This window comes from Anabrus simplex, chromosome 5 (assembly GCF_040414725.1).
Source record: "Anabrus simplex isolate iqAnaSimp1 chromosome 5, ASM4041472v1, whole genome shotgun sequence".
Classification (NCBI taxonomy): Eukaryota; Metazoa; Arthropoda; class Insecta; order Orthoptera; family Tettigoniidae; genus Anabrus; species Anabrus simplex.
In genome coordinates this window covers 434,120,756-434,146,529 of record NC_090269.1, presented here as the reverse complement: position 1 = coordinate 434,146,529, position 25,774 = coordinate 434,120,756, and the positions used below count along the sequence as shown (strand labels likewise).

Sequence of the window (25,774 nt, the reverse complement as noted above, 5' to 3'; positions counted from 1 at the left end):
AATTAATTTTAACCAGACAGCAGAAAATAAATACCTAAAATCCAACAAAATTAAGTAAAATAATAACCATGACCAGGTTTTGATACATAAATACACCAAAAGCATACATCATAACCATTGTTGCAGGTCACTAAATTCAGTAATCACCACCACCAACATCAGTACGATGGTAAGGCATGCATTATCTAATCGTAAGGCAACATCTCACAAAAATGAAAATTGTGGTGCCAGACAAAGAAAAGAATGAGGTGAAACTGAACTGTAAATAATTCAAGAGAAATAAAATGAATAAAAATTTAGAATAAGGGGTAAGACAAATTACCAAATAAATCTACGAAAATAAACTCACTTCAGTATCCACTTTGGAACAGAATTACAATGATCCAAGTATTACCTTTGCAGACAACTATTACGAACATCATGTACACCTCTAGATGGTCAACCTTCTACCGCCTTACTGTCAGCAGTAGAAGTTAAACATAGACAAGAAGTATAAAAGGCAACACCCTAAAATTACGTGTTAAACCACAAAAAAAATTACCATTACCTTAATTAAGACTATTAGTTACCCAGAGACCATGGACCAAGAAAAATCTTGGTACGGCAATAAATTGCTTCAACACTATAAAGAAAACAAGAAGTTCATTGAGAACAAAGTATGTATTTAATTCATAAAATAAGAGTTAAAAAAGAAACATTAGGAGCAGAAAAGGTAAAGAAAGAATAAACGCCCTCGAGATAAATAGTAAGTAACAAATTAAAACCCAGTTAAATAATGAGTATTACTCATAGTATTCGGCCGAATGAAAAAGAAAAAATGAAATAACACATTTTCCTTTCTTTCAAATCTACCGATAGGAAATGTGCACTTAGTAACCTGCTTTGTTTTTTACAATACAACTTGAAATTATTTTGTTTCTTAAAACTAATCTCTTCATTAGTTTCACCCAATTTAATTTCCTTTTAGTTATAATTAATATACTCGGACAGTACCAAGAGCCATCACAGAGATTCCTCCAAAATTCAGTTCGTATCTCACCCCAGAAATATAAATCACGAACCCAACAGAGGGGGAGATAAAACCAACTCAAACAAGGTAATAAAGGGAAATAAATAAAGAAAATGCAAGAAACTAGTTAATACCTCACCAAGATGCAGGTACCATAAACACATATCTTTAAAACGCAACATAAGGACCGTAAGTAACCCCATAATAATAATCATCACCAACACAACCAGTAACTACGGTAACGTCAAAATGCCATGTACCCATAGCAACCACCAGTACAAAAACAAGAACAACAATGGTACATACACAGGAGGAAGAAACCCCAGAAATAAATATTGAAATATGAACACTACAGGATAAAATTACATTAAAGGGAAGCAGAAATTAGCATGTGACAGGGAAATCGAACCAAGATCCTAAAATTCAGGTGAAGCCTCTTGTGGTCCATACTTTTATAAATAAGGTAGTTACCTTTTCAGTTACCCCATACCAAAATCATTAGATAAATACAAACAAATTTTCCTTTTCAAAACAAGGAGAAATGTGAAATAAACAATAACTCCTTGTACTTAATTGGAAGTAACCTTCATAAATTTAGTACCCTCACATTTCAAAAATCAGGTAAGTGATAATATCAAGGTACAAGGGAGGAACCCGATTTAATGAATACCCTAGCTAATATTGAAATAATGTGAAGATGGATGCTTTTAGAAGTTCACACACGCAAAATCTTCAGACCCAAAGCTTTTGTACATCATCTTCCTTGGAATCAGGAGGCTCAAAGAAATGGAAATTATGAAGAGAGATTTTGCTTCAAATTGCAGAAGCACGTTACTATAGTCTACTCACGTAGAAGCACTAGTAGTTACTATATCCGAAGTAAGAGAGAAGAGGACATTCTTGAAAATAAAGTAATAAGATTTCCAAGGGCAAACCCCTTGCACAAAATTCAACAATCCAGGCTCCATATCGTAGATGGGAACCAGATCCCGGAGCGGAGCTAACACACATCCTTTCTTCATCTTGTTCAGGTCACCACTCGTGGCGTCGCACGGCTACAGACAGCATGGCCCAACAAGGAAGGGGTGAGTGAGAGACTCGCTCTCAATGTGGCACCACAACTTAGGGCATGAGATCGTACCAAACACAAGTTTAAGAATAATAGCAGAAAACATTAAAGCAATATAGGCGCATAGGCCCAATGATGAAGATGATATCAACAGAGTAATGTGAGCCATGTCACGGAGAAGGTAATACGGGAATACAAGACGGAAATAATTTCCGAATGATACAAATTTCTACAGTATGAATGCCATTTCAAAATATGGTTTGGGGAAGAGTTATAAGCACGTCACCAACGTGACAACCTTATCAATAGACCACTCAGTTTCAAAAAAATATATAATTAAGCTCTGATAATTACACTGCTGAGAACGTTAAAGGAACAGTATCCAATTCTTCAAAATCAGTTTTAAACTGCCACGTGATAACAGTGATGTGCCAATTATTATGACAGTATATCGTGTCGTTCATGGATTACTTTGTCCTAATAACAAATTTCACATAATTAATTTCGGAGATACCTTTAGTTGATACGTTGCATTTAACACTACTTAATCATTTCTGGCACAAAATATTCACATCTTGAAGTAAGGTAATGGCACTGTATATCAAACTCCCTTTAAAAATAAAACATTTCCACATCTCGTTGCGAAATAACGATAGCGGTAAGTTTAACGTAATATCTGAGATTTCTAGATTCACCCCTCTAAACTTAGCTTTATGTCAGTCGATAGGTCGAAGTCATTGCCATGATGGCGAATATGGGGAAGTCTCAGGATTTTAATGAGATCATTGTATTTTTACTAAGGTGCAATATACCTGTGATTATCTGTATTTGCCGCTAAAATAGTGTCTTCAGAATGTATCCTCTAAAGAACAGGTTGTATTTACATACATAAAAGTTCATTAATTTCTTGTGTTGTGAGTTTTCACAAATTTTCATATTTATTTCTAAAATAAAATACAGTTCAGTATTTTACTTCCATTTTATAATATCAAAAGCTCGTTTGATAACTGAGGTTCATTCAGTAAAAAAACTACCCTTAATGTCGAACACCACTGAAAACTTTTTTAATTTATAGTACTGTTTTCTTTAGTACTGAAGTTCGCATTTCGTTGCTCGTGACTGGTGAGCCGTCTATCTCTAACTCGAGAGGGCCTGAATTTGAACCGTCATCAGTTATAGTTAAATTTCTTTCACGAAGTCTTATGCCTGTTGATGTCGTACGTTGTTTGAATCACTTTATTTAACAATCCTCTCTCGTTCCAAGTGTTCTCGTCATTGGCAAATGAAGTGGTGACAACAAGAGGGGATGTGCGTGGGCATTTGCCCCTCACTCTTTGGGAAAAAATACATTTTTTTTACTTTTTATCCTTTTAAAACCAAAAACAAAAAGTGATCGTCTTTGCACTTCTTGCTTATTTTCCTTAACTAGTGTTCAGAGCTTTGACAATGGTCAAAATTAAGAAGTCCAACAGGCGAAATGTCCCAAAAGCTGAAGTTTAATCATATTGAAAACATGAAACGGTGTCAGTGTACATTATCTGCATTGACTGACGCTGTTCAACAGGTTTAGTCCGGCATGATGTCCAAAAGGCAAGCATCTATAACATACCAGGTCCCTTTAACAATGTTATTCGACAATCTATCTGGGCTTCAGAAGATTTAGACTGCCGTTTGCTGGAAGCCATTCCTGAGTCCACAAGAAGAAGAGCGCATTAATGAATTGCTAATCAACATGTCTAAGAGAGGATTTCCAGTGAAAAAATATTTACTTGGCACTCTTCATCAAATTGTTCAGTCATCAGGAAGGAGCACGTCGTTTAGGCATCGAGGACCTGGTAAAACCTGGTTCATATGTTTTGCAAGAGGGCTGAATGCTTTAGCAAGGACAGAGCTGCTATCCCAGAAGAGAGAATACATTGGCTGGTTGCAGGACTGTTGTGCTACCTAGAATCTGAGGATGTAAGATCAACTAAGAAAGATCCAAGCAGGATCTTCAATACAGACAAGGCAAGTTTTTGTTTCTTAAGGTTTCGGGAAAGTAGCTTGGAGTCAGAGGGAATAGCTTCAATTTACGGCAATCTCTAAGGAGAAGGTAGACATAACAGTGCTCGGAAATTTGTGTGCCGACAGGCGTTGTGCCCCAACAATGATCATCTGTAGCAACATACAACTTCAGCAAATTATCAAAGATAGTGTTCTGGAGCCCTGGATCTACGAGAAAACTAAAGGTGACTGGATGAATGGCCCAACATTTCTATACTATCCTCAACACTTTAGGACATGAGTAGTGGTAGAGAAAATTACACTTCCTGTTATTCTATTTCTTGATGGACATAGGAGTTATATTATCCCTTCAACTCAGTGAATATTGTCATGACCATGGAATAATATTGTACTCCCTATTCCCTAACACCACCCATCTTCTACAACCAGCAGATGTGGGTGTGTTTATACCTCTAAACAGATAGTGGGAAAATGCTTTCTAAGACGAGAAAATATGAACTCTCGATGCATCAGATACCAAGGTATATTTTGCACCCAAGTTGAAGAAAGTTTAGTATGATACTTTTAGCCCAGATATTGTGAAAGGTGTCTTTCGAAAGTGAGGTCTCAATCCACTAGATCCTGAGGCTCTGGACTTCACAAAATGTGATGCAGATTTCTTTAAAACTCCAGTGGGATGGCAACAGCATGAGAGTGACGAAGGCAGCCCTTCACCCCCTGGTTTTTTTTTTTTCAATAAGAAGCTAAACATGAACTCGAAGAATTCTTGCCTTCTCGTTTTCTTGATAAGTTCAATGACATGATGGAGAAAAGCAGAATGATGGTGAACCAGATTTGTATGCTTACTGGAAAAGTGTTACAACTTGGTATAATGCAACACGTGAAATAATATTGCCTAATCAAAATGAAACAATAACAGATAGTTCATCAGAACAAGATGATGATGATCAGGGCAGAGATGATTTTATGTGGAATGGTGAATGTTTAGAAGTACCTTCTCCCAAGAACGATCTTCCTGGTGCTGTCATTTTGAAGAGCGGAGTAAAAGTTCACAAGCCAAAATTATTGAATGAGCATGAAATTGCTTTGGAACTTGCTTGCTCACCCACCTCAAGTAATAGCATGTATTCCTTCAGTTTATATTAAGGAAAATATACCTGGTATCTTCAAAGGAGTACCAGGAAGAATGAAGAGAAAAGAGAGAAACAAGGACAATTAAAGGCATGTTCCGCTCTCTGTGGAAAGACAGAGATAAGAAAGTGATTTTTGTGTTTTTCAGGATATTTGAGTATGTATTAACTCTCATAGTGTCAGCTCCCTTACTGCCATGTTTGCTAAGATTGAAAGAGAAAAAATGCCTATTATGCAGCACTGAATAATAAAGCATATCCTATCTTCACTTTTCATGATATCTAATTGTAGTTTACATTTTCTTGTAGCTAAATTATCCCTCTCCTCACTCATTATATTAACATCACAAAAATAATTCATAGTGCCCAATAAAAAATAAATTTGCTCATGCAGTTTTTGAAAAGAAAATAGAATTCAGATTTGAATATCTATACATTTTAGTAGTTTGATTGTACTCACCTATATTTGGTATTCCTATGCACACTGATGCATTGTTTACTAGTCTGTAAAATATCAATGTGTTCATGATAATAGTTCTTCTAAAAGATACTTTTCCGTATCACTACTCGTACTTGTTATAGGGACAAATTTACACTTCACGAACTTTCACCTCTCAACACCTATGCAGTCCTACACACAAACCATGAAGTCCTTTCTTGCACTTGGCGCACACAATATTGGGCCTTTTTTATTGGTCCACAATCCTTATTGCTGCATACTACACAGCGTTTTAAATTTCTACCGGGTAATTATTCTAACAAGGCCCCTCTTGCAGAAACAGTTTTTGCAGCAGGGATTCGATTTCTGTGACTTCTCCATTCTATTTTTAAATCCTCAATAATGCTAGAAGTAAAGTGTAGTCTGTTTATTTTCTTTTTAGAGGTATGTTCTTTATTGATTATATAGGAATTTAGAACCATCCTAGCAATGATGCTAAACACCACCTTCTTCCAAAATTTCAATGTACACCTCTCATCCAGATAGGTTTACCACATCATATCTGAAGCATCTACTCCCCCCCATGTAGGTATTGTAATTGTGAATTATATAGGGTTTTGTAATTTTCTTCTGTTTATTAGTCTTAATTGTTGTTGTTTCATTTTTAATAATAATATTATTTATTTTACATCCCACTAACTACCCTTTTACAGTTTTCGGAGACGCCGAGGTGCCGGAATTTAGTTCCACAGGAGTTCTTTTACGTGCCAGTAAATCTACCAACACAAGGCTGTCGTATTTGAGCACCTTCAAATACCACCGGACTGAGCCAGGATCGAACCTGCCAAGTTGGGGTTAGAAGGCCAACGCCTTAACCGTCTGAGCCACTCAGCCCAGCTGTTTCATTTTTAGCTACAGCGTTAGTGGACAAGAGCAAAACTGGATATTTTTGGGACTTTTTTTCACAGTACCCTGCAACTAGAATTTCATTACTCCTAAAATATTTCACTTGCCCTACATCAAATCTATCTTTAAGGCCTTGGGGTATTTCCTTCCTGTTTCGTCTAAGGGTACCAGGAAAATAAGTGTCCTTGGAAAATAGGTAACAAGCTAAAGGAATAATTGAAAAACAAGTTATCTGTTTCTACATGGTAGACTTTCTGCAAATAATTTCCTAATTTTAACAATTCAGTGACTACCATGTGACCAAGGCCATGCTGTTTGATTTGAGCTTTGTCAACTTCACTCTTTGCTCCTTGGTAGCAATAAAATCCCAAACAATAATTTGCAACAGAGTCACATAACATCCAAAATTTGACTCGTCTATACTGAGATGTTGGTGAGGGCTATAATGTTGACGGAATACACGGTTTTCATGCTCTACAATGGGATCAAATCTGGTACATGGATCATAGTTCTGATGGCCTAGGGGAAACAATGTATTATTGTCAACTAGATGGAAGAATTTTAAAATTACCTGGAATCTGTTTCTGGAAAACATTTCCCCAAACCATAGAATGTTCTTGGAATTTTTAGCCCAGTACGAAAATATAGTAGGCCTACGAGTTATTCCCATTTCAAGAATAACTGCTTCAAATGCCTTGATTTCTGCAACAGTGACAGGTTGCCATTCCCTGGCTCTAGAATTAGGTGATAACTACTGCACATCAGGCAGAAATTGGCAGGCATACTGGTTTGTTTCCTTGACCATCAATTCCCATAGGGAGAGGGTGAAAATTAGATTAAAATTCTGACTTGGTCTAGCGTCAGAAGGAGGTGCACGTTTAGGGCCAGGCGTCTCAAGGAATGTAGGAGAGGGTTGAAATTGTATGTTGTGATCGGACTGAATATCACGGAAATTGGGAATCTGATCATTACCGTGATTACTGTCTCCATCAACTCCATCATTATTCCCGTCACTATCGTCACCAGCTGAATCAGAAATTTCATGCATCACTGTCACACAAGTAGGTTGGATAACATCACCACTATCTTCATTGTGTGAAACATTACCTGCATTATTATCACTCTCAGTATCATCTGAATCATTGCCTGATCCGACATAATCAGAATCATCACTCAATAAATTAATATACTCTACCAAATCATCATCATTTTCAAACACAATACGAGAACTCGTCACCATTATTACAAGAACATGGTCTACAGGTACGCGCCAAGCAGCTGAAACAGAAAAATCATAACATCAACACAATATGCCACACAGAGATTCTGGTGGTAGATTTAGAAACTACATAGTTTCTAGTATGGAGTGATGCCGACTGGAGCTGCCATCTGCCTGATATTAGCAAACTATTACTACTTACATAGACAGCTACAACTTATCGCGCTCCTGGCACTTTTCGCTAGCCTACATAGGAGCGCAGTTGCGCTCCCCGGCACTCTAAGAGTTACTCATTCGAGACAGGGATTTCAGAATCAACATCTATATCATCATTTAAAACCTTGTCATTCGATATATAAAATTCATGTTTGATAATTAAGTCCTCATTGATTGGTATATATAACGCAGACTGCTCGATATATGGAGGAATACAACTGTTGCATTCATAGGCGCCTTGAGCATAGAAATTATACATTTTAAAAGTCTGAACAAGGATGTTGCAACCAGTGGATGTTCCGTTAAGGTTTCATAATTCCTTCAGAGGTCTGTTTTTAATTGGCAAAATTTGCTGATCAGTAATTCATGGAGATAACCTTAAAGTGTTCAATATATACTGCCACAACTGTATTACAGTATTTAAGGCGAATGGCACTTCCAAGTGAATTACAGCAATAATTAAGTGTAAGGAATTTCATGTTTTTATCCGTATTGAACTGAGATCACAATTAAATAAGCATATAGTAGGTTCCACCTTTTCAATACATTTACAATGTTGTTATCTGATGTTTACAACATTATTTTTTACAAATTACAGGACATGTTTTGGTGTACAATTTTTAACATCATCAGCTGCATGAAAAGTGTATAGAAACTTGGCGGTTAAAACAATGAACAGCATATTATCATACTTAACTCCTTATATACAGGCAATAAAATGTTGTTATAAATAATTTAACATCTTATTAAGCTAGGTTGAAACTAATTTGTGTGACAAGGAGATTCTTGCAGGTCAAAATATAAAATTCTTCATTTGATATATGAATGGTCTTTGGTTCCTTAATATCTATAAAATTATACACTCGTAATATTGTTTCACATGCAACCCTAAATTAGAGGATTGAAGTTGAATGCAGTCCGTTTGACATTAAGATATTAATTTTTTGTATATGTTATTTTGTTGAATTGAATGTTTGTTGTATATAGAAGAATTATTAAAGCTGAGTCGTCTTCTTATTTTTGTTGATTAAAAACGTAGTATTTTTGATGCTGTATAAGTACTGGTTGAACTGTGATATTAATTTGCCCTATAGTTGTTAAGCGGGCTACGATTCTCAGTTCAATAGGTACCTGTAATGATGAAACCCTATGTTAAAGGAAAAGCGAGAAAATTGATAGAGAAGCTGATTGAATTATTGAAACGCCTGACTCACCTCTAAAGCTGTGTACCTGGCTTGACGGCTGCAGCACAACGAGTGTGTCTGCTTGTGTCTTGTACTGTGTGATGAAGCGTTAGGGAAGGATAAGTAGGGGCAGTAAAGGGGGTGTTTCCAGAACATTGGCTGTTTAGGAGGAGGTCCGGGGGGCGTTGTGGACATAGACTGTAATATGCAAAGTTGTTACGTAGAGTATGGAAGACGTTCGAATTTTCTGGAATTTTTAAGATGTTGAGTAATAGAATTGGACAATCAAATAATATCTTACGTTTTTCCAAGATTTCATTCAGATTAAGGTTGGCATTATAATATTAATCTAGATGTATTAAACATGCTTCCGTAATTTGTTATCCTATATGAACGCATAATTAACGCTTCTACAACTCTTAATAATCTTAACACTATAGATACCGATATAAAATTTACTTTAGAATCTGAAATAGAAAAATCTATTAATTATCTGGACCTAAAGATTAATAGACACGCCTCTTCATTTTCTTTTAGTATTTACAGAAAACCTACACAAACTTCAGTTACAATAAGAAACCCACCCCTTAACTCACAAATCCGCAACCTATAACAGCTTAGTGAATCGTGCTTTTAGCATACCAATGTCCAAACGAAATTTGGACAAGGAATTGAACATCATTCGAGCTATGACTAAAGCTAACGGTTTCAAAGGAAATTTTATAGAACGAAGAATAAGTAAATTCAAATATCACCCTCATACGAACCTGAAGAAAAAGAGAACAGAAGCAAAGGAAATCACAACTTTCACATAAAATAAAGACGTGTATAGAATCACAAATATTTTCAAAAAACATAACATTAAGATAGCATTTAAGACAGATAATAGAAATGCAACAGCCCTACATAATGCTTCAATTGTTAACAAACTCAACCCCTATTCTAAATCAGGCGTGTATAGATTCGAATGTAGAGACTGTGGAAGCGGATACATAGGGCAAACTGGGCATAGCTTTAATGTCAGTTATCACAAACACCTCAACGCTGTAAAATATCATAGATTCTCAGCGGTAGGCCAGCATATCTATGAGTATAAACATAAATTTACAGATATAAATGAAGACCTTGAGATCATGGGAACACTGGCTAAAGGACAGAGGCTTGTCATTACGGAAGCATGTTTAATACATCTAGATCAATATTATAATGCCAACCTTAATCTGAACGAAATCTTGGAAAAACCTAAGATATTATTTGATTGTCTGATTCTATTACTCAACAACTTAAAAATTCCAGAAAATTTGAACGTCTTTCATACTCTGCGTAACAACTTTGCGTATTACAGTCTACGTCCACAACACCCCCCGGACCTCCTCCTAAACAGCCAATGTTCTGGAAACACCCCCTTTACTGCCCCTACTTATCCTTCCCTAACGCTTCATCACACAGTACAAGACACAAGCAGACACACTCGTTGTGCTGCAGCCGTCAAGCCAGGTACACAGCTTTAGAGGTGAGTCAGGCGTTTCAATAATTCAATCAGCTTCTCTATCAATTTTCTCGCTTTTCCTTTAACATAGGGTTTCATCATTACAGGTGCCTATTAAACTGAGAATTGTAGCCCGCTTAACAACTATTGGGCAAATTAATATCACAGTTCAACCACTACTTATACAGCATCAAAAATACTACGATTTTACTCAACAAAAATAAGAAGACGGCTCAGCTTTAATAATTCTTCTATATACAACAAACTTTTAATTCAACAAAATAACATATACAAAAAATGAATATCTTAATGTCAAACGGACTGCATTCAACTTCAATCCTCTAATTTAGGATCGCGTGTGAAACCAATATTACGAGTGTATAATTTTATAGACATTAAGGAACCAAAGACCATTCATATATCAAATGAAGAATTTTATATTTTGACCTGCAAAAATCTCCTTTTCACACAAATTAGTTTTAACCTAGCATAATAAGATGTTACCGGGCGAGTTGGCCGTGCGCGTAGAGGCGCGCGGCTGTGAGCTTGCATCCGGGAGATAGTAAGTTCGAATCCCACTGTCGGCAGCCCTGAAGATGGTTTTCCGTGGTTTCCCATTTTCACACCAGGCAAATGCTGGGGCTGTACCTTAATTAAGGCCATGGCCACTTCCTTCCAACTCCTAGGCCTTTCCTATCCCATCGTCGCCATAAGACCTATCTGTGTCGGTGCGACGTAAAGCCCCTAGCAAAAAAAAAATAAATAAAATAAGATGTTAAATTATTTATAACAACATTTTATTGCCTGTATATAAGGAGTTAAGTATGATAATATGCTCTTCATTGTTTTAACCGTCAAGTTTCTATACACTTTTCATGCAGCTGATGATGGTGTTAAAAATTGTACACCAAAACATGTCCTGTAATTTGTAAAAAATAATGTTGTAAACATCAGATAACAACATTGTAAATGTATCGGAAAGGTGGAACCTACCATATGCTTATTTAATTGCAGCAATAATATCGCTCACCGCTCTGACATTTTGTTTAGCACAATTAACTAAGCTTCTTCCTAGCGGTGAAGTTGAAGACCCGTAGAAGAATAAACGGTTTATGCAGAATTTGACTTACCAAATGAGATGACGACGATGTATAAGAAAAATTCTCGCATGACTTACTGTTATGAATTCCAGTAATGCCTTGGCAACAGGCTTCAACAGAGGAAGAACGTAATGGTCACATTGGAAGATTAAATTAACAATATTTTTCAAAATAGCCAAAGCTACCACCCACCACTAGTTTTTAAGTTAAAAACGGTCAAGAATTGCTGGTTAATCATACTAAGGTGGTTCAAAGAACACTCCGATCCAATATAGGCGATCTTAGATGGAGCTAAATCAACAGGCATCTTGTCAGTGAGAGATTCGCAGCTTAACTTCCAGGGTTCAAAACGGTGGTGATAGAGAGCGGTACACAAACAGTTGCTGAATGTCATGCAGAGTCAACCAGTTGCAATGTTCATATTCAGTGATGTGCCATAAAATATCCAATGAGAAAATGACTGGCCATAGTTGTTTTAAAATTTAAATCCAATCACTAATTAAAAGTTTCAGTTAACAATAATGTGGCAAATTGAAACGAAATAGAAACAAAGTTTAAGGAACATAACAATAATGTCCTTTAATTATTACGCCGCGGGTTCGTCCTCGGAAACTTTAATGTCTTCTTGAGGAGGACTGCGCAAATCTGTGACATTGAAGGGAGAGCTTTTAATCACTACTACCTTGCATTTTACACACTGCAGCTTTGTCATCACTTGAGCTTCATTGCTAAATGGTCTGACATAAACCCTTATTCCACAGGCTTCCATAGTGTGTCAGTTGGACCTACAAGTCCTAACGAATTGAAGATAGATACATTTCTTGATTGAACAGTGTTTTAGACAAAGCAGTTGTATAATGTTCGTGTTCTTTTCTCACGTTACATATGACATTAAATTGATTCTGAAATGGTGCCCAGATTATTCATAATGTTTTTAATACATCATTATCATCATCTTTGAGTAAATTTGGATGCATCCAGCTGGAATTGAATTCAGTTAGACTGGGCCGGTAGAGTTCCACTTCCATAAGTTGAAGCCTCTATGATTGAGTATGTTTTGTAGTTCTTTGCGAATTTTGATTGCTTCCTGTAATTCACCCATGTTGGAAATACAGTTGTTGACACAGAAGCCTTGAATTTATGATGTTTGCTGCAGACGGGAAGCCCGTACCTTCTTCTTCATTAAATTTCTTTGTGCTTCTTATGGCGAGGAATGAAATTGTGTAGGTTACGGTCGGGAGACCATATGTTTTGATTGGCTATTTTGGTCTATCATGCCATGGTAAACATTGTAGGTTGTAAATGTTATGGTTGAATTTTATGTGATTGTACATTTTCCTATTTCTGCAGTTAATGTTAAGTGATGGGCCCACAATCGGATGATTATAGAGAGGAGATGTTCTTGAATAGATGGCCCTACATGCAGGATGTCGTTGACACTCATGCCATTTTCAGTCTTGACTGAAGCATTGAAAACAACAAGTGTTTTTGTTGTTGAACTTCACTGCTTTGTGATAGGATGATGTGAATTTAATAATTGTTTTCTTCCTATAAGGGTTTCACATTTATTTATTTCACATAGCCAAGTGACTTGAATTCTTACATGGATTTAATATATTTCTAACATAACTTCTCATTGCGTTTCATTCTTTTTTCCAAGGGCAGGATATGCCGAGCTGCCATTTGTTTAGACCTACCAAGTTTAAAGGGTCTTCCTTAATATAGAGTTCTACAGTGTATCTGCCCGATGTGCCTGTCGTCATGTTTTGGTGGAAGTCTGCTTCACACTCCATTTCCTGTAGTGTCCTCCTCTTGTATGTTCCAAAATAGTTTATTTGTGTTTTGTAGGTTATGTAGGAATAGAGACTGATGAGGTGTAGTTTTGTCATCCTCCTGCCTTGTTTGTAGGTAACTGTCAGTTCATTCCAATTTTGTGTTTTGGAGAACTTGGTACTTTTCATTACTTTTCTGCTCCATTATTACATGGTGCTTGAAAACTTGAGTTCTCGGTGATAGTTGAGTTTGATGAGCGTGGAAAATGGGATCAGCAAGTATTAAGTCTCCAGAAATGTTCCAGTAGGACAGTTGATGATCAGTTATTTTAGTAAGGACATTGCATTCTGTGTTGAAATTGTGGTTGCTCTAATTGGAATAAACTGCTTTGATGATTGTGTTCGCTTGTGAAGTGAGATATCCGAATGCCTGTAGTTTAAAAAAAATGAGGTGTCTATTTCCAAACAGCATCTTGTCCCAAAAGTTTTGAAATTGACATACTGGTATCACTGCCTTTCTCTGATTCTCCTCTTTTGAAATATGTGTATTCTACAGGTACAACACAACCCTTAGTCCATAAGAAGTGTGTTTGTAATTCTGGTCCATTTCCAAAGTGCCCCTTGTCCATTTGATATGGCGGGTAATAAATCACTGGTGTTATACAGAACCACAATGACCCTTGTCCATGCAACACTGTGATACAATGAGAGACGCATTTTCCAAAGTGAACCTTGTGCAGTATATGAAGCAGTTTCAGCACCTGTCATAAAATTGTTTCTGAATACTAATTTGATGTCCTTTTATGAGAGTAAATTTCTGTTTCGTTGTTAGCCTATGTAAAAGACAGGTATAAATTCTAATGATCAGATATCCCGTGACCTGACAACAACAGTGTACGTCTCTGAGTGCACTTCGTGCTATAATGGGTGGTTTATTTACTGCGGATGTTTGAACGGTTTTCAGTGTTTTTAACTTTTGGAAGTAATTCTTTGTGTTGATCTTATTGCAGTTAGTGAGTTTGTAACTATGAATACTAACAGTGGACCTGAACTTTGTTTGAAACTGAGAAACAATATAAGACCTGCCCCTAAAGGCAAAGGCTGCAAAAAGAAACAAAACCCTGCTGCTTGGAGAGAGAATAGGAGTAAGGACAGACATTCATCTCAAACACCTCCAACACTTCCAAAGTGTGACCATAAAGGAAGGAATGACTTTCAGTGTTCGTCTGTGACAATGCAAGATGTACATAAGTTCCACCAGATGTTCTACCCACACCAATGTGATTATGAAACTGTTAAAGTTGATCAGGATAACATTATTTAAAAACATACTACTACAGAAATGCCTAAACGTGATAGAAGCAAGGGAGAATGTAAGCAAAACACTCAATACTGACACAAGTATTACATGCCCATCAAGTGTGGTGATTCAGTTAAACAAATCCAGATTTACATTAAAAAGCGAGGGTAATTGTTTCCACCTATTCAATAATATAATAATGTGACGTCATTAATATATCACGTATTTATTAGCTTTCAAGATTGGGGCCAGTTTCGGCATTTGTGTCTGCCATCATCAGCCAAAGGAAAATTGTAACAAGGCTTTATACAATATTAACATAATTTTAAAACATACATGTTTGTAAATTGAACCATAGTCTTAAATTACTTTGAAATTTGGTGTACACCATAAAACTTTAAATTGAAATTAATAGCGTATTTTTTATGCGATATATTATAACTTGTTACCTCTGTACAATCTTTTTTGGGTAAAAGTTGAAACGTAGTCAAGTCCTTATAAATGTTATAAAATGCTGATTGAGCATCTAGTTAATTAAAATCAATCTCTTAAAAAGTTTATACAGCTGTTAGGCGTAAGGACATATGTTTTCTTTTTTCCAAATATACATTCCAACAACTAACATGCATTAAAATAAGTTCGCCTAATGTACCAGGTATGAAGATACGTTACAGTACAAATTTTTGATAAAATCTATGTCTTAATAATTTTTTCACAACTGCTTATTGCATTTGGGGTATTCAGTGTTTCTTAAGCAATTATACAATTTGGTTATTTACAGACATTAAAATAAAATGAAATAAATTTGGCTGATATTATGTTAAACATTAAACATTTTATGTTCGGTATGCAGGTCCATTGTAGTAAAGATTTTTTAGTAAAAAACAGTTCCTCATAAAATTAATATTAGCGAACTAAATGACGGGTTCACTCTGTCCTTGGTAGAATTCGAATTGAATGATAATCCGTTGTAATACAGTGCCGTTAAACAATATTAATATGCGTAATATTCCGTATTTTGATTCTAGTGTTCTAATTGTAGATAGACTTGATAGAAGTAGGCTGGTGAACCGGTTTTTCTTGGAACATTACATTCAAAACACTTGAGATTCTAGAATTATCTCGATCCAAGACGGACCTCAAGCACGAATTTGTTAAGAGTAAAGCCAGAGAGGAACTGCCTACCGGAATGGCAGACAACTAAATCCTGATTTGTCAACGGGCCTTTTTAAGTATTCTTAACATTGACAAAAAATGAGTGCAGAGGATTTGAAGATTCCACTCTCAAACAGGACTGCCTGCCAGAGAAAATCGAGGTGGTGACCATCGTTCTCATTTGTATACTGATAAACATAACAATGTCAAGATGTTTATTGAATCCTTGGTACCTGTTGACAGCCATCATTGCGGGAATAAAAAGACTAACAAGATGTACATTGATTCCACTCTCACCATTCAACGACTATGGGATGCTAATGAAGACCTAAAAGTAAACTATGAGTACTTATTTGCAATTAGTGTAACATAAGTTTCAATACTCCAGCAACTGATAAATGTTCCAAGTGCATTCAGTATGAAGAGAGACTTAAGGTAGAAAACAACAGGTCATTGGAGATTGAATTTGAGTGCCATAAACATAAAACCAATGCATTCATCGAACGCCTCCGCAGACATGTTCAAACGTCGGTCACATTTTCTTTTGACTGTCAAAAGAATATGCCGATACCTAAAGTACCTGACCAAGCTGCTTATTATTCTAGGCAGCTCTACTTGTACATCTTTGGCATCGTTCAAGGAACATCAAAGGATTCACAAACTCAAGACAAGGTATTCCTATACACTTGGACTGAAGCAGATCATTGCAAAGGGTCTTCTGTAATAGCCTCTGCCATTCATCATAGACTCATTCACATTGATTTAAGTGAATATGAAGTAGTTCGACTTTTTGCAGCGGGTTGCATGGGTCAGAATAAAAACAGTACACTGATTTCTTTGCCCATAAAGTGGTTAGACTCTGATGCTCTGCCAAATGTTCGTGAACTGCAGTTATTCCCATTGTCAGGGCATTCATGCTACCTGATCGAGTCTTTGGTCATAATGAGACGGACTTGCTAAAAATGGACAGAACAATTGAGGTTGTATTTAGGAAACATGGGACAGTTCTAAAAGCAGGAGAAGACTTTCGAATGTATGCCTGAAAAGACGCTTCTGTTGGTATTGTGAAGAAGCCAAGACAGTGGCACTTTCGGTTTTCCATCTGCAAGAGATTTATTGCAATGCAAGAAAATGTACCGACGGCCAGAGTGCTTGTGCGTGCTGAGGTATCCTGCAACACTGATACTGGTGTAGATAGGAAATTTTGTCACCCTGGGAGAAATGCTGGAGATATTCAGCCAGCTGTTACTCCATCTGGTGTGCCATTGAAGCAGCCCAAGAAAGACGATGTAAGGAAGCTACTTCAGATCCACTTTGGTCCTACATGAGTAAACTTTCCAACACTCTAGTTATACAAAACCCTCCTTCTGTCAAATACTATGCATGATAAGGGAAACAATTCAGAAGATGAAATCGACGGTGGTTTGGTGGAGGATATTGGTGAAATGGTGTAACATGATGGCAGTGTTCCCTTAAGGAAATTTTCAAATTCAGTAAAACATTGTTTATTTTGTAATTCAGATGACTATTACAGTACCATTATTATTTTTAATTGTTTAATAAATGCACTTCCTTTGAATTTTCATCCTTTATATTAAAAATGTAAAGAAAATTTCCATTTGCGAAAATCATCTTACGTGTCTTGGTCATGACTCCGCAATAAAATTCTTCAGTTATTGAGATTATGTCGTATCCATATATGCTGAGCTACTATTTGTTTAGATCTACCAAGTTTTAAAGGGTCTTTCTTAATATGGAGTTCTACAGTGTATCTGCCTGATATGTTGCTGGAAATCTGCTTCACACTCCATTTCCTGTAGTGTCATCCACTTTTATGTTCCAAAATATTTGGTCTTTTGTAGGTTATATAGGAATAGAGATTGATGAGGTGTAGTTTTGTCATCTTCCTTTCTTGTTTGTTCATCCCAATTTTTTGTTCTGGAAAACGTAGTGGTTTTCATGAATTTTCTACTCCATTATTAATGGTGCTTGAAAACTTGAGTTCTCGGTGATAGGTGAGTTTGAGGAGTGTGGAAAATGAGATCAGCAAGTAGGCCTATTAAGTCTCCAGAAATGTTCCAGTAGGACAGGTGATGGTCAGTTATTTTAGGACAATGCAGTCAATGTTGAAATTGCGGTTGTTCTAATTGGAATAAAGTTCTGCTTTGATGATTGTGTTCACTTTTGAAGTGAGATATCCGAATACCTGTAGTTTTAAGATGTTTCTTGTCTCCTTGATTTGCAGCCTTGGAACAACACATTGTGAAATGCAGTTGCTCTGTGAGTCATTGTCAAGAATTGTTAAAGCGCTCCGGTATTCACCGTATCTACTTTATATTTTCCCAAGGACAGTGCTAATTAGGACTCAATTCCCTTTTACATCATATACCATGCAGTTTACTAGTGTTCTGTTACAATTTTTGGAGTATTGGGCTCAAGATATTCAATGGGATTAATCTGGAGGACAGCTTAACTTCAAGCAAATGTATGCTTCATTTTCTTAAAATGGATAGATCTGTTGTTGACATTGGACAGTCAAAGTTCATATCACTACTGCAATAAACCTATTTCTGTTTTCCTCTGTCCCTCTTTGGGAGAATTTGATTGTTGTGTCATGTGGTGCTGAACGTTCACTTTGTCAGGAAATGTTACTTGAAGTGAATTGCTTTTGAGTGTTTTACAACAACTGAATTTCTTTTAATATCAACTTGTATTACGTTGATCACCTCAGAGGTCATGTCTTTGTTGATTTTTCTAAGTATGGTGCTTGTGTGGACAGTGCTGCAAGAATATGAGCATAAACTTGGAAGCATGATTATCGTGATTACAATGCTGGTATGCTTGGTAAAGCTTATATAGAGATAGTGGATGAACGACAAAGGGAGAAGACTACATCCTAGAACTGAAGAGTGTAGATAGGCAGCCCACCTTTACTTCAAGGGAGGAAAGCATGCTGTGCATTGCGGTTCTGTTTCATTGTTCATTTTTCCTAAGTAACCCAGTGTATCATAAAATTTTGGACATGTGTATGATAACTTATGTCCGAAGTTAGATGTAAATCTGGGTAACAGTGAACACTCAATTTTTAAAATAAACATTCAATTTTAACATACTGTTTGAAATTACATTTTAAGATGTTCATTAATAATAAGGTTATTGGCTTTTCATCCCAGTAACCACTTTTTCGGTTTGTGGAGGCGCCATGGTGCTGGAATTTTGTCCCTCAGTAGTTCTTTTACATCCCAGAAAATCTACCGACATGAGGCTTACATATTTGAGCACATTCAAATACCACCATACTGAACCAGGATCGAACCTGTAAGGTTGTGTTCAGAAGGCCAGTGCCTCAACCGTCTGAACCACTCAGCCCGGCGAAGATATTCCTTATACTTACTCCCAACAATAGTGTTAGGAATAGGAGGAATTCAGGCAATTGTTTTTTTGTGGTAATGAACACCTGGCCGTGTAGCTATCAGTGTACATTTGAGGGATGGTGGGTTCAAACCCACTGTCGACAGCTCTGAAGTGCGGAATTTCCATGGTTTCTCATTTTTACACCAATATTAGCCCTTTTATATGTCATCATTGCCATAAGACTTGTGTTTGTTGGTGTGATGTAAAGCAGATTATTAAAACCAATTATTTGGTGAAACAGAAACTGTGAAAATCATAAAAAAATAACTGTAATTTGCCATAGGTTATGTTTAATTGATCTTCCTTATGTAATTCAACTGCCCAATTTTCACCTTTTTGTCTTTACCATAAACCAAGGAAATATCATCAAACTAAATGTTGTGTACATAGTCAATGAAAATTTGTCTGTTCATAAGTTTCATAGGTTCATAGTTTTAACTGCATTTGTTGTTTCAGTTAAACTATTATAATTAGGATACATCTAAATGTGGTTCAGAATTATTGTCCTCCTCTGCAAACCATATGACCTTGCCGCGGTGGGGAGGCTTGCGTGTCCCAATGATGCAGATAGCCGAGCCGCAGGTGCAACCATATCGGATGGGTATTTGTTGAGAGACCAGACTAACGAATGGTTCATCGAAAGGGGGGTAACAGCCTTTCGGTAGTTGCAAGGGCGGCAGTCTAGATGATTGACTGATACGGCCTTGTAATAATACTCAACATGGCTTAGCTGTGTTGATACTGCTACACGGCTGAAAGCAACGGGAAACTACAGCCGTAACTACCTCCCGAGGACATGCAGCTCTCTCTGTATGAATGATGTACTGATGATGGCTTCCTCCTGGGTAAAATATTCCGGAGGTAAATTAGTCCCCCATTCGGATCTCCGGGTGGGGACTACACGAGAGGGGGCGATCATCGGGAAGATGGATACTGACATTCTGCGAGTCGGAGCGTGGAATGTTAGAAGTTTGAATCGTTGTGGTAGGTTAGAGAATCTGAAAAGGGAGATGGATAGGCTAATGTTAGATGTAGTTGGTATAAGTGAAGTACGTTGGCAGGAAGAACAGGATTTTTGGTCAGGCGACTACCGGATTATCAACACGAAATCAAACAGAGGAAATGCAGGAGTTGGTTTAATAATGAATAAGAAAATAGGACAGCGGATAAGCTACTACGACCAGCATAGTGAAAGAATTATTGTCGTCAAGATAGACACCAAACCAATGCCCACCACAATAGTGCATGTCTATATGCCAACTAGTTCAGCGGATGATGAAGAAATTGAAAGAATATATGAGGAGATAGAAGATTTAATACAATATGTAAAAGGTGACGAGAATCTAATTGTGATGGGAGACTGGAATGCAGTGGTAGGCGAAGGAAGAGAAGGTAGTACAGTAGGAGAATTTGGACTGGGATAAAGGAACGAAAGAGGAAGTCGGCTGGTTGAATTCTGCACTGATCATAATTTAGTCCTTGCCAGTGCTTGGTTCAAACACCACAAACGACGGCTGTATACGTGGACGAGACCTGGAGACACTGGAAGGTATCGAATAGTCTTCATTATGATTAGGCAGAGATTCAGAAACCAGGTGTTGGATTGCAAAACTTTCCCAGGAGCAGATGTGGACTCTGACCACAACTTGTTGGTCATGAAATGCCATCTGAAGTTGAAGAAATTGAAGAAAGGAAAGAATGCAAAAAGATGGGATCTAGACAAGTTGAAAGAAAAGAGTGTGAGGGGTTGTTTCAAGGAACATGTTGCACAAGGACTAAATGAAAAGGCTGAAGGAAACACTATAGAGGAAGAGTGGAGAGTCATGAAAAATAAAATCAGTAGGGCTGCTGAAGAAATGTTAGGAAGGAAGAAAAGATCAACTAAGAATCAGTGGATAACTCAGGAGATGTCTGTCTGGTAGGTCATCAGCTCAGAGGCTGGTTGGATCCTCAAATAGCACCACCAAAGGTTATGCGGTTATAAGGAAACCGCAAAAACCAATGGCAGCACCAAAATGAGGCATACTAGGCAAGACGAGGAGTGAGGTAGTTTGCCATTGCTTTCCTCACTGGGTCAGAAAGTACTATTGTAGCACGACTGACCCTATGACCAACATCTTTCATAACACTCATGCACTAGTCGTGCTCTGAATGTCATTACTCAGCACCACCCATACCCCAGCAGCTTCCATATTGTTACAGCCATGGATGAGACTGGGACTTCGGTGGAAGCTACACTTTACTCTGGCCTGTGCCAAGAGATGGATACAAAAGTACTGTACCCATCAAGAAATGGCAGCAGGCCTAACTCAGGAGATACTAGACCTGATTGATGAATGACGTAAATACAAGAACGCTAGAAATGAAGAGGGCAGAAAGGAATATAGGCGATTAAAGAATCAAGTGGATAGAAAGTGCAAGGTAGCTAAGGAAGAATGGCTGAAAGAGAAGTGCAAGGATGTCGAAGGCTGTATGGTCCTGGGAAAGGTAGATGCTGCATACAGGAAAATCAAGGAAACCTTTGGAGAAAGGAAATCTAGGTGCATGAATATTAAGAGCTCAGATGAAAAGCCACTTCTAGGGAAAGAAGACAAAGCAGAAAGATGGCAGGAGCATATTCAACAGTTGTATGAAGGTAAAGATGTAGATAATTTGGTTCTGGAACATGAAGAGGCTGTTGATGCTGATGAAATGGGAGATCCAGTTTTGAGGTCAGAGTTTGACAGAGCTGTGAGTGACCTAAATAGGAACAAGGCACCTGGAATTGATGATATTCCCTCTGAATTACTGACTGCCTTAGGAGAAACCAGCATGGCAAGGTTATTTCATTTAGTGTGCAAGATGTATGAGACAGGAGAAGTCCCATCCGATTTTCGGCAGAATGTTGTTATACCTATTCCCAAGAAAGCCGGTGCTGACAGGTGTGAAAACTACCGTACCATTAGTTTAGTATCTTATGCCTGCAAAATTTTAACACGTATTATTTACAGAAGAATGGAAAAACAAGTTGAAGCTGAGTTGGGAGAAGATCAATTTGGCTTCAGAAGAAATGTAGGAACACGTGAAGCAATCCTGACTTTACGTCTGATCTTAGAGGATCGAATCAAGAAGGACAAGCCCACGTACATGGCATTCGTAGATCTAGAAAAGGCATTCGATAATGTTGATTGGACCAAGCTATTTATGATTCTGAAGATGATAGGGATCAGATACCGAGAACGAAGAATTATCTACAATCTGTATAAAAATCGGTCTGCAGTGATAAGAATCGAGGGCTTTGAAAAAGAAGCAGCAATCCAGAAAGGAGTAAGGCAAGGCTGCAGTTTGTCCCCTCTTCCTTTCAATGTTTACATAGAACAGGCAGTAAAGGAAATCAAAGAGAAATTTGCAAAGCGAATCACAGTCCAAGGAGAGGAAATCAAAACCTTGAGATTTGCCGATGATATTGTTATTTTATCTGAGACTGCAGAAGATCTCGAGTAGTTGCTGAATGGTATGGATGAAGTCTTGGGTAAGGAGTACTAGATGAAAATAAATAAGTCCAAAACAAAAGTAATGGAGTGCAGTCGAAGAAGTCAGGTTATGTAGGAAATATTAGATTAGGAAATAAAGTCTTAAAGGAAGTAGATGAATATTGTTACTTGGGTAGTAAAATAACTAACAATGGCAAAAGTAAGGAGGACATAAAATGCAGACTAGCACAAGCAAGGAAGAGCTTTCTGAAGAAAAGAAATTTGCTCACTTCAAACATTGATATCGGAATTAGAAAGATGTTTTTGAAGACTTTCGTGTGGAGCGTGGCCTTGTATGGAAGTGAAACATGGACGGAAACTAGCTCAGAAAGAAAGAGAATAGAAGCTTTTGAAATGTGGTGTTACAGAAGAATGCTGAAGGTGAGATGGATAGATCGAATCACGAATGAAGAGATACTGAATCGAATTGGTGAGAGGAGATCGATTTGGTTTAATTTGACGAGAAGAAGAGATAGAATGATAGGACACATCTTAAGACACCCAGGACTTGTTCAGTTGGTTTTTGAAGGAAGTGTAGGTGGTAAGAACGGTAGGGGTAGACCAAGGTATGAATATGACAAGCAGATTAGAGCAGATGTAGGATGCAATAGTTACGTAGAAATGAAAAGGTTAGCACAGGATAGGGTGGGATGGAGGGCTGCATCAAACCAGTCTATGGACTGATGACTCAAACACGTTTGATTAGTAAATATTATGCACATTTTATTATTACATAATCTTTACATTGTATGGGATAATTCTCCCTAGGAATATTGCTCTCACTATATTTCTATTGTTTCAGTTAACTTGTAATTAGGATATGTTTAAGTTAATTTATATTTAAGAATAGTTATTTTAATTAGATTGTATCTTGCTTTCTTTGGAAAGGCTGGAAATCTCATGATGTCAGAAATGTCTATAAACTAATCTACCTGAGTACATCCAACAGGAATGGTTTTGACTTAATTGGTGTGCAAGCCTGCACCTTTTATATATACTCACTTGATGGACATTGCACTCCTGTATCGCGTAAAAAAAAGACACCGTTCTTGAGCAAATGGGCAACGCATCTATCAATGAGAAGGCACAAGAAAAGTGTTATTGTCATGTCCTTCTGCAGTTCCTGACACAGATGACACTTCCACCCATTTCCACAAGGGCCTATGATTAAAAAGACATCGACAATAAGATGTATGTATGTTCAGACCTCAGTCTGAAGGCTTGTTGGATTATCAGCAGCACCACCATTAATTTTCATAGATGGCCTAGGCACAATAATGAGGAATACTGGGGAAATGAAGAGTGAACTAGTATCCCATTGCTTTTCTTACTGAGCTAGAAGGTGCTATTGTGTATCACTGTGCCAACCCTCCGAAATGCATGGAACAACCAACCCTATGAGCAATATCTTGACACCATTTATAGCAGGGATTAGCTGCATTAGTAATGGCACTACCACCATCACTCATACCTCGGTCACTTTCCTATTGTCACAGCGAAGGATAAGACTGTGACAGATCATTGAAAGTAACAACAATTTTCTTGCACATACCAGAAGACCTATTATACTGTAAAAGCTAGGTATCGCGGGCAAAGCCATAACAATATGATACAAAATTTTAAAATTAGAAATGCTGCTGTGTTTGATAAGATTTCTGGGGATGTACTGAAGTCAGAGTACATATCTGTAGTGCTTAGTTGATTACTGTTTGTATGAAGCAAGTATACTGAACACATCAAGAGTTGCAAAAATAAACGATGATAAACATAAAGCCAATAATTACAGTCTCGTCATCTTGACTGCTGTTGCAAGCAAGCTCTTGGAAAGCATTCTTTATGATTATATTATACACGTTTGCAAAATTACTAACTCTTTTGAAAGAAGGTCATTCAGGTTTAGATGTTATTCTGCTGTACTTGAACTTGTATAATTCAAGCAAGGTATAGCAGATATTTTAAATTCAGAAGGTTAAAATAATGAACTGTATCACGATTGACCTACCTAAAGCTTTTGATGGGGCCAATCATTGGAGAATATTGACAAATATAAGTGCAATTCAGTTGGATAAAATAGTGACTAAACGGATGGTTATTTTACAAGAAAATAGAATGAAAAGAATTAGAGTAGGTGAACCCTTATTTGTCCTGTAATGGTTATGTGGGATTATTTAGGGGTTAATAAATTATTATATTTAAAAACCACCTTTCCAATACACAAAATCCTTATATTTCGGATGAAACCATTTAATTACAAATTGGACATGTTTCGCTCAATCTTAGTGAGCATCATCAGCCATAGATCACTAAGATTGAGCGAAACATGTCCAATTTGTAATTAAATGGTTTCATCCTAAATACGATTTTGTGTATTGGAAAGGTGGTTTTTAAATATAATAATTTATTACTCTGAAATCCAATACGGTTGCAAAATGAGATTTATAACTTGTAATTATTTAGGGGTTGTAAAGGAGAGGGCAATTATATCTCCAGCAAGGCCACAATTAGAGTATGATTACTTGATTGGAGAACAGGAAATAATGCACAGAATGCTGCTCCATTTCTTGTGGGTGATTTCTGACAGAAAAGCTGTGTTACAAAGATTTTGCAGAGTTTGTGCTGGGAAGACTTGGGGAAGGGAAACAAGCTGCACGACTAAGTGGTATATTGTGAGTTGTCATTGGAGAGATCGCTCGGGTTGACATTAGTAGATGAATAAATTTAAGCCAGTGTTCTTTAAAAGTAGGAAAGATCAATAATTGAAAATAATTTGAAATTTAAGGGGACAAATATTGGCAAATGTTCATTTATAGGAAGGGGAGTTAGCGACAGAAATAGTTTACCAAGAGATTAGTTTCA

General features: G+C 37.1%; 1 protein-coding gene across 2 annotated transcripts in view; it reads left to right on the top strand.

Annotated features, from left to right (window-relative positions):
- The window catches only part of LOC136874611 (zinc finger protein OZF-like), an 86,006-nt gene that overhangs the window by 21,565 nt on the left and 38,667 nt on the right, over positions 1-25,774 (top strand). The gene's annotated exons all lie outside the window — the stretch shown is intronic.